The 12,201-nt window shown below is 37.9% G+C and overlaps 1 long non-coding RNA gene across 1 annotated transcript; it reads right to left on the bottom strand.

Moving 5' to 3' along the window:
* Positions 1–799: 799 nt before the first annotated feature.
* Positions 800–1,747, bottom strand: LOC306826978. The gene is made up of 3 exons (XR_013779556.1): positions 1,629–1,747; positions 1,316–1,399; positions 800–1,053 (listed from the first exon to the last, which is right to left on the bottom strand). It is a non-coding gene; the product is annotated as an uncharacterized lncRNA (long non-coding RNA).
* Between the last annotated feature and the right edge of the window lie 10,454 nt (positions 1,748–12,201).

The following is a 12,201-nucleotide window of genomic DNA, read 5'->3' as shown; positions in this document are numbered from 1 at the left end:
GAGTCTATCAGGGTCACGAAAACAAGTTTTGAGGAAGCATCAAGAAACACAAAAACACCAAGATGTACGTAAAAATGAAACACACTGACACTTCCTTCTTCAACACCTTCTCTACCTTTGATTAGCTAAACTTTCTGTCTGATCCTCCACATTCCCCCTTAGATTTACAGCTGACCCTGGCTCACATTGTCTGCATGCAACCCCCACCACCACATTTTATTTTGACAAATGACGTTGTCGTCCTGAAATTATCTAGATATTTTCAGCAGTGTACATATGAAAACGAGCTGCTTATGAAAACAGGATGACTGCCCGAATGTCATCTTCTCCATCATACAGTATAGTTAATAAACATTATAGAACTTTCTCAAAGATATGCTGAGGTAGCAGTGATTAAGATTTTGTTAAATGATTGTAAATTATGGACGCAGAGAGGCCGACGTCTGAGAAAAGACAAAATGACACATCAGAGGAGATTCAAATATTTGTTTCTTTGTGGTGCAGCAGTTCAGTTCTGTCATCAGTGATCCCTTCTGTGGCTGAAGCTCACTAAGCACAATATCTATCATTGACTGTCTCACTCATAAGATGGTGTAAATCAGTTTGCTTTTTTTATATCAAGGATGGGAATATGAATTTACATCTTGTGCCAAGAACCTTGATGTATTAAGAACAAAGGTGAAATTAGAAATGTTCTTATAGCAGCAGCATTTTTTTAGCTATAATTTCATCCTGTTCGATTTATATAAATGTCCAAAGAGGATACAAGAGAGTCAAGATTACCAAACCCAAAAAATAATCTGATTGCAAAGCTTTTATTTTAATACACATTTTCACAGTTAACTTGATCAAACATTTATCGAATGCAACATACATTAATGTGTAAAATTTCCAATCTTCAAAATAGCACAGCAGATCTATAACCGCTTGTTTCAAGCTTCTGATCGTTGGAAACGTGAGTGAAGTTGTCTGCTTCCATCATGTCTAAGTGCTGTCTTTCCCCTTAATATGCTGAAGAAGTTGTTTGTAGTCGGGAACTCGAGGAGTGGGGCGCTAAACAGAGAAAGAAAGAGTAAGAGGCACTGAATTTAAAATGACAAACTGCTTCCACATTCGCCTGTGTTGCCCATTTACACAAAACCAGAAGATTTTCATTTTGTATTTGAACCTGTTCATAGTATCATCAAATAAGTGGAGTAGAACATGTTTGCAAGCAGAAAAGAGTGTGAAGATGCCTCATTACATCCATGAAGATCCCAACTGGTTTTCACCAGACTGTGATTTGAACATTTAATTCAAGGGACAGCATGCTTACATGTCCAAAAGGGCTACATGCTCCGGTTCTTCGGGAACAACCTCCCCTGAACCGAAAGTTTGGTACTCTTTCTTCTGCAATTTCCTTCTAAAAAAGAGAGCAAACAATGCATGATCAAACATAGAAAACGACTTCTCAGATTTTTTATTTCCCAAACTCGAACAGAAATATTTTAAATACAAATTAAAACAAAATCTAAAACGTCTCTCATTTGTATTAAGTCATCATTTTAACTTAAACAACTCCATCAGTTGACATTCAGTGAATCAAAAGAAACTCGCCACACTCAATGACCAGCTGTGAATCCTCTTACCAGCTGCAGAGCTTGGAGTTGTCGATCATCTGTCACCAGAGCGGCTGCCTCAGAAGAAGTGAAGGTTGAGATGAGCAGCAGAGTGTGCAGACTCAGCACGATCATCAGCACAGTTTTGTCCATGATGGATCAAGTGAAGAGTTAGAAACACATGCAGATCTTTATATTATGTGTGCTTAACATGTGCGTGTATGCAAAGAGGAAGCAACAGGACACCACGATTTTACATCATCAGGGAGACGTCCGATGGAAAATTTTCACGCCATACCTTTGTAATAATCTCAGAAATGAACTTTTTTTTTTTTTAATGAAATGCTGCCTTATTGTTAACAACCAAACATTAAGGGCTAAATAAAAGTGTGAGGCTGTATGTGCAGATATATTGTGATCACACAAGAGGTTACAAGCTGTAAGAAGCTGATTATTATCAGTTGTTCAACATAAACAGCCGTGTGGTCAAGAAACCACATGTAAGTGTGATGGCATCAGAGTTATTTCATAAACTATCAGAGTCATGAAAACAAGTATTGAGGAAGCGTCAACCTTTCTGTCTGATCCTCCACATTCCCACTAAGATTTACAGCTGAAGCTTTTATTAAGATTATTAGTAGTGTCCTGGCGATGTCATTCATTTAAAAAAGTGTTAAGTTAAATGTAACATTTAACCAAGCCAACTTAATATTTGGTCCAAGCAATAATCTTAATAAAAGCCATGAACTTAGCTGTGAATACCTAAGGCCACTATGTTTCAAGCGCCTTCTGTTTGTCCTTTTTGGAACTCCAAACCTCTCTGTATTTCACTCGCTGGTAGCCCACACACCAGAAATGCTGCGAAAGAACTGCAGTTGGTATGTCTAAAGCCAGGCACCCTGGTCCGTGGGTGTTGTGGCCCAGTAGGCCTACAGGGGAAGTGCTGGAGAACTTCTTCTAAGTTTGCAAACACTCGTTAGTCAACATCTTGGTCAGAGAGCAGAAATAACTCAAAGAACTTCAATAAATCCATCTGCTTTGCTAGCATCATGTTCAGGGTCCTAAATGCCAGCGTCAACATGCTCTGCCAGGTCTTAAATATGTGGTATCAACTCAGGGGAGAGCTCATGCAGATCCTCAGTAATTACAGCCATGTTTGTTAGTTTGGTTGTTTGGCAGGAAACTGCTTAGTCTTGCTGTTGCGCGTCCTTGACGCACATGTAATGGGTAAATATATATAAAAAAACAAAGGGGCACAATCCTATTATGGCTATTAGAAGAACTCCCCTGCTGTAGTTAACTAGTCTACTATTGCCTAGAACTCAGAGGGCTACCTACTTACCTACCTCTAGTCTACTATTTCCTAGATGATTGGCGCTCACATTAAAATCCCCTAAAATAGGGTGACCATATTTTGATTTCCAAAAAAGAGGACACTCGGGACGGCCATGAGACACAAATTCAGACAGGCTTCTCAGAGGTCTATGATCATGATTTATTATGCCTCAATGGTGCAAATGTAACTTATGTCATGAAATCAAATGAAATATGTAACTACCTGTAACAAAATAATAGCTCTCTTTTCAAATAATGTGAAAATATGAACTCTTTGTGTTAGGAAATACAGCTTTTAATATCTCCCTTTCCAAGGTAACAAGATAAATAATAAATTTGAAAAAATGCTCACAAAAATACTAACTTAACAAACAAAAATGATCTACTTTTAATCATTTTTTTTGTCTTATTCATCCTACTTTTCTTCTTCATCCTCCTTGTCTGCCCATCCATATTTTCTGCAGAACTGGTCTTTCCCAGCAGTTTCCAGTTGCTCAACAAATAAGCATAAAAGTCTTTGCAAGACACCTCTTTGCTGTAGCTGTGTAGCTGCTGTAGTGTTTTATAGTGTTTTTGTAGTTCATCTGTGAAGCTGCACTCACGCTTCGGCATTTTGTGTGCAATCAATGCTGCTCCGCTGTCAGCTCTGTTGCCGCTGTCTGCTGTTCTCTGTGCACGTGCACGTCGCAGAGCCGCCCACAAAGCAGTCTCTCGAGAATTACGTCACGCAACGAAGTAGCTACCGTAGTTTTTTGCGCCGGTCAATTTAAGTACAAACTTGATGGTTCCATGAAAGACAGTGAGCCCCGGACATTTTCACGATTTTATAAAAAAAAAAACCCGGACGCCCCGGACAGGACGTAAAAAGAGGACGTTTGGTCACCCTATTAGCCTAAAACCCAGACAAGGAGAAACGGTCCATCTGACCGTAGCCTGGATTTACTGCCTAAAAATATCTGTCCCCTAGGATAATAGGTACCAGTCTATGGTCCAACCCCTTAACAGCCACCATTCTACTGTTCTTCTATGCTAGGAGGTGTAAAAATCTGTTTCTTTTGTGTGCCGTGGTGTGGTGGGTCCATGCTTACCTCCGAGGCTCTCAGGGCGTTGTGAAGAAACCCAATCAGAAAAAAAAGATGATTTTGGATGATTTATGAAATTTTATTGAAAATTTAAAAAAAAAGGTGAAAAATCTGACAGTCTTTTAAAACTCCAATACAAATCCGTTAATGTTAAAAAAATATAAAAGGAAAAAATAAAACTTGAAAATAAGATCGAAAAAGTTTAAAACCAAGTGCCTGAACTCTACATTTTTTCAAAAGTTTCGGTCTTGGAGACTAAGTCCCCAAAAAGGGGAATTTTTCGTTCAGAGTGACATGGAGTCAGTTGGCAAGAGTCAAAAAGACTCTCGATCAACATTTTCAAAGCCTTTTTATAGCCAATCTGTCTCTTTGTCTTCAACCTTTGAAACAACCACCTGTCTGAGTGAGGGTGTTTGTGTATGGGTGTGTGTATGCACACATGTGCACGTGGATGTTTAACTAGAAGTGTGCCCTTTGTGTAAGTATGTCCAATCCTGCAGGTGCATCTGCCACTGCCTCACTGATGTCACATTTACACCTAGAGACCACTAAAAGATCACACATCTAGACACCGCTCACCCAGAAGTCACCACAATGTCATTCATGAACTTCTTCGCCTTTCATAAGTTCAAACCGGTACATCATAAAACCACATGCTCTCATAAGCGTGCATGTGGTTTGTCACTGCATATTGTGTACCAAAACTTATCCATCATCAAGGTTACATCATCAATTAAAACAAACGGGAAAAAAAGAGGCATTGTTAGGGGTAAATCATCAAACCAAACAAAAGAAAAGAAGAGAAAGACAGTGCTTGCAAGAATATGTGTTTACGTATGATTAAACAAAAGCAGTTGTGATTATATGATTGGTTGAAATGGATTAAATGATTATCAAAACATTGAAATTGCAAAACAAATTCATCAAATTGCATTATCTTTTCTGGCATTTTCAACATTGCAACCCTGCAGACCAAAAGCAATGGTTTGTGACTCGATCAACATTATTTCGCCCACTGCCCAGGGCCCAGCATTTTATAATCTATCTATGCTCTGTTAAGAGGAGTTTGTTGTTAATCACACATTACTGTGCAGAACTGAGGCAGAGAAAACATGAACCAGGTAAAACAGAAGGAATTCTTTTCACGTTTGTTTTCATTCAGTAGCACATTTGACTGTGATGTGTGGGCAGATGGAAGACAAATTGTTGAGTAATATTATCAACTTTGTTCAGTACAGCAGTGAGCGTCATCTACTCCAAATTGTTACTAGCAGAGAGAAGTTAAACACAACAAATACTGCAGGTTACATGGACAAGATAGAAAATGAATATCAGTTTAAGGAAGATGTTTGTCATGACCTGAAAGAGAGGAGAGAGAGAGGAAGGTAGAAAAGAGTACAGTTACATACAATGAGTCATCGGTTACCATTTGCTTTTTTTTACAGTTGCTTTGAGAATAAAGTTAGAGAATAATCTCTTACCTGGGTGGTGGATGAGGTGGAGGATTCGGACAGGTGCTCGCATCTCTGAACTCTTTCGATGAGAAGAAGAACACGCTCCTGGTCTCCAGCTACAGGGAGACGGTCTGTAGTTTCTTCTCCTCCCATCTACTCTTCCCTTCATCTTAAAAAAAAACAAAAAAAACATTAATGATCTCCAAACAAATTGATACTTATTATATGCTATAGAAAGACATTTTTAATTCGTAATTCTGTATGTAATGTTATGTAATGTCTTCTGGTTTAATTGATTTTAAAATGATTTTATAATTATAAAACCTTATTTATTGAAATTACATTGTGAAAAAAATGTGTCTGAAGTCCGGATCAATTTCCTACAATGCTGTCCTCTACAAATGACCCCCATACAAAACATCGAGCAACTATTAACTGACTTCTTTTTTAGTTAGTTCCACCGGGGTTACATTTAATTAAACATCATTTCTAAATTTATCTGATAAAACTATATACCATTTAAATATTCATTACTCTTTTCTCATGATGTTTGCCCAAATGTCATCTTCTCCATCATATAGTTGATAAACATTATAGAACTTTCTCAAAGATATGCTGAGGTAGCAGTGATTAAGATTTAGTTAAATGATTGTAAACTATGGACGCAGAGAGGCCGACGTCTGAGAAAAGACAAAATGACACATCAGAGGAGATTAAAAAAAGATTTGTTTCTTTGTGGTGCAGCAGTTCAGTTCTGTCATCAGTGATCCCTTCTGTGGCTGAAGCTCACTAAGCACAATATTTATCACTGATGAGTGAATCCATCACTCACTTCACCCACCTGTTCAGGAGACCTGAGAGAGAGAGAGAGAGAGAGAGAGCGAGAGAGAGAGAGAGAGAGAGATAGAGAGAGAGTGCAGTTACATAAAATGAGTCATTGATTGTCATTTGTGTTTTCACAGCTGCTTTGAGAATGATTTAAGAGAATCATGTCTTACCTGGAAGGTGGATGAGTTAACACAGGTACTGGCTTCCCTCTACGATTTTGGAACAGGGAAGAAGTTCCTGGTCTCCAGCTACAGTGAGAAGGTCTGTTGTTTCTTCTCCTGCCATGTACTCTTCCCTTCACCTTAAAACAAAAACAAACAAAAAAACATTGATGATCTCCAAACAAATTGATACTTATTATATGCTATAGAAAGAAATTTTTAATTTGTAATTACATTTATTCTGGTTTAATTGATTTTAAAATGATTTTATAATTATAAAACGTTATTTATTGAAATTACATTGTGAAAAACTTTTGTCTAAAGTTCGGATCAATTTCCTACAATACTGTCCTCTACAAATAACCCCCATACAAAACATCGAGCAACTGTTAACTGACTTTTTTTTTTAGTTATTTCCACCGGGGTTACATTTAGTTAAACATCATTTCTAAATGTATCTAATAAAAGTATATGCCAGTCTTTTCTCATGATGTTTGCCCAAATGTCATCCTCTCCATATAGTTGATCAACATTATAGAACTTTCTCAAAGATATGCTGAGGTAGCAGTGATTAAGATTTTGTTAAATGATTGTAAACTATGAACGCAGAGAGGCCAACGTCTGAGAAAAGACAAAATGACACATCAGAGGAGATTAAAAGAAGATTTGTTTCTTTGTGGAGCAGCAGTTCAGTTCTGTCACCAGTGATCCCTTCTGTGGCTGAAGCTCACTAAGCACAATATTTATCACTGACGAGTGAATCCATCACTCACTTCACCCACCTGTTCAGGAGACCTGAGAGAGAGAGAGAGAGAGAGAGAGAGAGAGAGTGCAGTTACATAAAATGAGTCATTGTTTACCATTTGTGTTTTCACAGCTGCTTTGAGAATAAAGTAAGAGAATAATGTCTTACCTGGGTGGTGGAAAGGTTAACACAGGTGCTGGGATCTCTGGAATCTCTCGGAGCAGGGAAGAAGCTCCTGGTCTCCAGCTATTGTTAAAAGGTCCGTAGTTTCTTCTCCTGCCATGTACTTGTCTCTTCATCTTAAAAAAACAAAAAACATTGATGATCTCCAAACAAATTGATACTTGTCAAATGCTGTAAGACATTTTTAATTTGTGATCACATTTCTTCCGGTTTAATTGATTTTTAAAATGATTATATAATTATAAATAATGATAGTTATTTGTCGTGATCCCTTCTGTGGCTGAAGCTCACTAAGCACAATATTTATCATTGATCGACTCACTCCTAGGATGGTGTAAGTCAGTTTTTTAACATAGGATACAAGAGAGTCAAGTCCGATCCTAAACCTTAAACGCCTCCCATTTGTATTAAGTCATCATTTTAACTTAAACAACTCCATCAGTTAACATTCAGTGAATCAAAAGAAACTCGCCACACTCAATGACCAGCTGTGAATCCTCTTACCAGCTGCAGAACTTGGAGTTGTTGATCATCTGTCACCAGAGCGGCTGCCTCAGAAGAAGTGAAGGTTGAGATGAGCAGCAGAGTGTGCAGACTCAGCACGATCATCAGCACAGTTTTGTCCATGATGGATCAAGTGAAGAGTTAGAAACACATGCAGATCTTTATATTATTTGTGCTTCTCAAAAAGGAAGCAACAGACTACAAGCTGTAAGAAGCTGATTATTATCAGTTGCTCAACATAAACAGCCGTTTGGTCAAGAAACAAGAACTCCAAAATGACAAGCAGAAATGTTGTTTTTAATCTTTTGATCTGTACAGTCTGACTCTGCTGAGGCTTTTACAATCAAACTTAATCATCAGGGCCAACTGTGGCTAAGGTGTTGTAGTCCATTATCTCTCAAGTGGAGAGATGATGGAGGATGATGGGGATCGAAGGTTCAATCCCCAGCTCCTGCTGTCACATGTCCAATGTGTCCTTGGCCAAGACACTTAAATCCGAGTTGCTTCTGCTGCTTCATCAGTGGCATGTGGGTGTGTATGAATGGAATTAGTTAATAGCCTACTGGTGGACACTTTACAAAGCAGCTTCTGCCAGCAGTGTGGAAATGGGTAGGTGTGACCTGCAGTGTGAAAGAGTAGTCATAAGACGCTCATGTCCATTACAGTTTTTCCCGATTGCTAAGACACATTTCTCAAAAGTTGCTCTCCTTTTCTCTAAACTGTGAACACAAAACCCAATTGTCAAGCTACATTCAGAAAACCTCGGACTCCTCTTGCAAAACCAAACGTTTACCTCAAAACAGTTCAATCTGTGCTCAAACCCCAACTATGTTGTCAAATTGTGCCCCGAGTCAGTTAAAATTAAAAACACTACTGAGCAATCACTAAACACTACATAGAAAACACAATGCTCAGGACATGAAGCTGTAGAAATAAATGTTTATTGTACACTCTAGGCTAAATGCATGTCGCAAAACAAAAAACATGTGCATTTAGCACTTCAGCAGTATACAGTAAGCCTACGTAAAAATAAAGTACAAAAATATACAAATGAGAAGTGCATTACTAAGCCACAGCATCATGCTTCCATACTTGGTCCAGCCACAGGACTTCATCCACACCAGGAAAAAAAAGTCATACAGTAATTGCTGTCAACATTTACATACTATAATGTCAAAAAAGTTAATTACTTGTTCTCTTCTCTAAATCTTCGGATAATGGTGGACATAGTGAATCTACTGATGTTTGGTTGTTGTACCCTTTGTCAGGCCTCCCTCATGCTCACACCATGGACAAAAACATGGTCAATCACTGTAGCTCTGATTTCATCAGATATTACTCTTCTTTGTCTTGGCTGACCACCTCGACCTCCTTGACCACCTCGACCTCCTTGACCACTTCTCACACAAAATCCTCCTCTCAGATTTCTATCCATTGTAGTGCCTCAGAAAGCAGTGCTCTCTGAAATGCCTTATACATGGTCCCTCATATCATTAGCTCCTCATAATATCTCTTTGGAGCATATTCTTTGTTTGCACCGCAGCATTAGAGCCGCTTCTCTGTCTCATTTCTCTTTTTCTCTCTGGTCTTTTCAATTAAGTTTTTTTGTTGCTGGTTTAGGAGCCACCTCAAGACCAGTGGCTTTCGCTGGCGTGTCTTTGTCTTTGTCCTCGGTTCAAATCTTCATCAGCCAGGAGATGCAGTCCCTCTTCTTTGTTCTCTCTCATCTGTGTGTTTGTGTCTTTCCTTTTACCTGCGTACAAGGTACGATTGAGCTTTGCTGCTAGTTTGTTTGTGTGTTTGTTATGCTCGACCCAGAAGAAACTTGAGTGGAAGTAGTACAATGGAAAAACAGTCTCATAGATTTGCAGTACACAATTTTAGATTTATTTGAACTAAACACAAAATTTGGAAACTCAACATTTAAATAATTTGACAGCATTTTTGTTTTATTACTGATTTATTTTTTTGTCACCATTTTCCCATTATGAACTGTGTGTTTGTTTCATGGTTAATCAAAAAATGTGTCAATAAAACTTGTATACATAGTTTAACATGTTTATTGATACAGTATGTGGCTGTATAAATAAATCTGCCTGGACTTGGGCAATGTCTGTGAAGTAAAAGATGTTGTAAGATCAACTTCTTTGACAGTAAGTGTGGATTAACATGAAATGTTACTCAATTTGTCTGCACTTTCGCAAGAATTTGACCACATGTAAGTGTGTTGGCATCAGAGTTATTTCATAACTTATCAGGAAAAATGACACACCCTTCATCAACACCTTCTCTGCTTTCTGATAGTTAACCTCTTAGTCTGAACATTGGCATCTTTCATTTTTTGTCTTTGCTAAACTTACTGTCAACCAGGTGGGAGTGCAGATTAACAGTGACACACAGGTTACATTGGCAAGGTCTACAAGGGCTCCAACAGAGGGCGCTCATGTTACATGAAACACCACCAGTCCCACAAACGACTACAAAGATAGACAAAACATCATTTACATGGTGTAACTTGTTTTTTTTTCTTGTTTTTTTTAAAGGACAAATTACTGCAAATGTTGTCAAGTTATGGCAAGTGGAATCGTCAAAATGACTACCTTTACATGACCATTTTTTTTGTAACTCTTTAGTTTTTATTTTTTTTTAAGTCCCAATCTGCTCCAAAATCCATGTGAATGTTTGATACATTTGTCTTCATATTCTCTGTAAATATTATACTCTAAAAGAAAACAAAATGATTGTGCTTTAATGATGAATTACCACTTCTGACCAGAAGGTTGCACTGCTGTGTAAAAAATAGATGAATATAGAGACTGATTAATTCCACCTTTACAAAACAAGAATTTTGTAGTCCAGTGAATGATTTCCAAAACTGCTGTATGGAAATGTTGGGCTCTTCATCTTGAAGATGAATAAAGACTATTTAGAAAGACATTAAGGGTTTTCTCAGCCTATATCATGTTCATTTATTTCCCCTGATCTGACCCCTTCACTTATATGAAAGCTGGGATAACATAACTGAGTCTGTTAATTTCAAGTGACACAGCCCGAATCAGACAGAAACAACACCTGTAGGTGAATGTATTCATACAATGCCAGAGTTTTAATGAACTCTAATCTTACGCAAAACAAAATTTTCTGCAGCGAACATAAATTAAGAAGAGAACTTTACGACACAAACCTAGCACATACAGCAGAATAATCCCTTTACCACACATTGGGGAAAAAAGGAGACAGGAACAGGTGTGCAGGCAGGTGAAGCTATGGCACAGAAAGCCAAATAATCAAAAGAGGTGAGAAACTCGCTGAGGACATCTAGTGCACAGGTGATGAACAACAGTTTTGTTTGGTTCTATAGAGCCATTAAAAAAAGCCATACTGAAAGATAAAATATGCACATCACAACACATACGTGGAATGCACTTATTATTTATGTTACTTTTTACACCTGCGCTGCTTGCATACGTTTTTGTTATATGAGACTCTGAAAATGAAGTTAAGAATTTATATCCGTACAAATTGTGCATCTTCAGCAAAGCATCAAGTGTGCTGCTCAGAAGTTGTTGTTGTTTTTTTTTTTTTGCAAAGCCTCGAGAAGCCAAATCTTCAGTACTTGACTATAAACTTAAGAAAACACTGAAATGGTTAGTTATACTGTGGCCCCTAACCACAGTGTTCTCATAGACTCAAAACGCCTGCAAAGTCTATTATAAAAATTCCTTATTCAAACATATGTACATTAAAGCATTGAAGTGAAAATGTGGGAATGATGTGTACTTAATAAAATGGAATAAAACTAATTTAATCAATATGCCACCGTGATTTTAGAAATACCTGTGCCTCTTCTATCATGGTAAGTTCAGCCCAAAAGACAAAAAACATAAATGTAAAAAAGCCCTGGTATTTCTTTGAATGACGTTAATGCACCTGAAGAGAAAGACAAAGAATAAACATAAAGGATGGCAAGCAACAGAGACCAAAACCAGCTGTTTTCTGTATCCAGTTATAGGAGATGAAACCCCAACAATGTCCCAATTTCACATGGAGAATATGTTCTTTTGTGAATTGTTTTCACCCATCTGGTTTGGTTTTTAGCGCCATCCCAGAGGACTTGTTCAGAGCCCTGTGCAGCATCTCGGGAATCAGAAATACGACTCGGACTTGCAGTTGCATTGTGCAACCAGATACACAGATAAAAGGTTTCTCTGAATGTTTGTGTCTTTTGTGTGTTTATGTCAATCTTAACAGATCAGAGGGCCAGATGTTTGACAGGCTGTGGTACAGTGTGTCAACAGTTTCATGTGATCG

The sequence above is a fragment of the Symphodus melops genome, assembly GCF_947650265.1.
Source record: "Symphodus melops genome assembly, chromosome: 7".
Lineage (NCBI taxonomy): Eukaryota > Metazoa > Chordata > Actinopteri > Labriformes > Labridae > Symphodus > Symphodus melops.
The sequence above is the reverse complement of the archived record's forward strand: the minus strand, read 5'-3'. Positions and strand labels throughout refer to the sequence as shown.